Source organism: Marmota flaviventris, chromosome 15 (genome assembly GCF_047511675.1).
Source record: "Marmota flaviventris isolate mMarFla1 chromosome 15, mMarFla1.hap1, whole genome shotgun sequence".
Lineage (NCBI taxonomy): Eukaryota > Metazoa > Chordata > Mammalia > Rodentia > Sciuridae > Marmota > Marmota flaviventris.
The window spans coordinates 825,399-827,196 of NC_092512.1; positions in this window are offsets into that span (position 1 = coordinate 825,399).

Below are 1,798 nucleotides of genomic sequence, written 5' to 3' on the forward strand. Positions count from 1 at the left end.
GTTTAAACCCAACCCCTGTGGCTTCTTCTTTCCTTGCTTTTGACTCACTGATTGGCAAACACCAATGTTCTAGGACCCTCCTCACTTGGGGGCCTTATTTCTGCCTTCCCATCTCAGCTCTGGCCTCTACAGCTTCCCTTAGGTAGTACTCTGAGCTTGCCCACACTGCCCCTGTTTCTCATGTTTCTTCTTCTTTTTTTTTAAACATTTATTTTTTAGTTGTAGTTGGACACAATACCCTTATTTTATTCATATATTTTTACGTGGTGCCGAGGATCGAACCCAGGTTCTCGCACATGCGAGTGCTCTACCGCTGAGCCACAACCCCAGCCCTCTCATGCCTCTTTCAGCCTGTCCAGGCCTGCACCCCCCAGCTCACACCCTTCCCATCTCACTCCACAGGCTACCTCAAGCATTCCATCTGACCCCCATCCATCCTTTCTCCTCACCTCTCCTGCTTCCCCATCCAACCTCAGCCCCAGAAGCTGGTAGTTCAGCCCTCCCTACTTCTGAATTCCCCACCCCAGATCCATGGACCCTGTGAAGGGGGTCTTTTCTTTCCAGACCTTAGGCATTTGGGGGAGGGGCTGCTTTCTCCCTGACTGCTCTCTGCCCAGGTTTGGGTGGGTAAGGCAGTTTTCTCCCCTCCCCTCCTGCTCTTCTCTCCTTTCCTCCCCTCCCCTCCTCCCTCCTCCGCTCTTCTCCCCTCCCCACTCTCTTCTCCCCTCCCCTCCCCTCTTTTTTCCCCTCTCTTCTTACAAGCTCTCTCCCCCTTTTGCAGTACCAGACATTGAACCCCTGAACCCAGGGGCACTCTACCACTGAACTACACCCTCAGCCCTTTAATTTTGAGACAGGGTCTTGCTAAGCTGCCCATTGGGTTTGCCATCTTCCTGCCTCAGCCTCCCAAGATGGAGCCAGCTTTCTTCTGGTTGCTGTCGGGAGCCGCTCTGGAAATACATGCCCTTAAGTCCTGAGCAAGAGATACTGAACAACTATTGTGCCCTGCAATAACTTGGGCTTTACCTCCACTCCAGATAATGAGGCATGGCTCCAGGAGTAGGGTTATCCACTGGGGTCAAGTTACACTCACCTGTTCCTTTGTAATCCTACCCCTTGCCCTTTTGGATAGAATGTTCCACAAAACAGCATCCCCCAATAAAAGCCAACCCCAGAATGTGCTCGCTCTCATCAGCCTCTCCTTTCTCTTGCTCCCCTTGTGGGAGCCTGAGATGGGGAGCCAGGGAAGCCGTCCTGAAGCTTATAAAAAGGTATTCTCTGTCTGCGTGGTATTTTGTGTCACACTAAATTCACATGAGTGACTTTGGTTCAGTTGCCTGCCTGGCCAGGGGCAGCAGGTTCGCCTCCCTCTACTGCCCTCCTGCCCTCGAGTTCCTTCCTTCCTGGCCCCTAGTCCCTGCTCGGCATGGAGGGAGGACTCCCTGCCTGCTTGCTCCAGTCTCCTTCAGGATTCTTGCTCTTCTTGTTCCAAGTCTCAGAGGGCCTGCTGCTTGCTCCCATCACCAAGTAAAGGGAACCTGGGGGACTTCCAACCAACCCCCTTAGCCAGATGGCTGCTCAGCCTTGATCTGGGAGCTCCTTCCAAGGGCCCCAGGGTAAGTGTGGGTGCCAGGGTGGCAGGATTTAAGGAGCAAGGTGCAGGGGTATGGGGAGCCCCCCAGCTAACATCATAGGAGTGCAGCATGGGATCATTGACTAGCCTAGGATTTGTGGGAAGCTTTAATGGCCGTGTACAGGGGTGTGGGGCAGAGTGAGCCTGGCCAGCCGGGCACCAGCG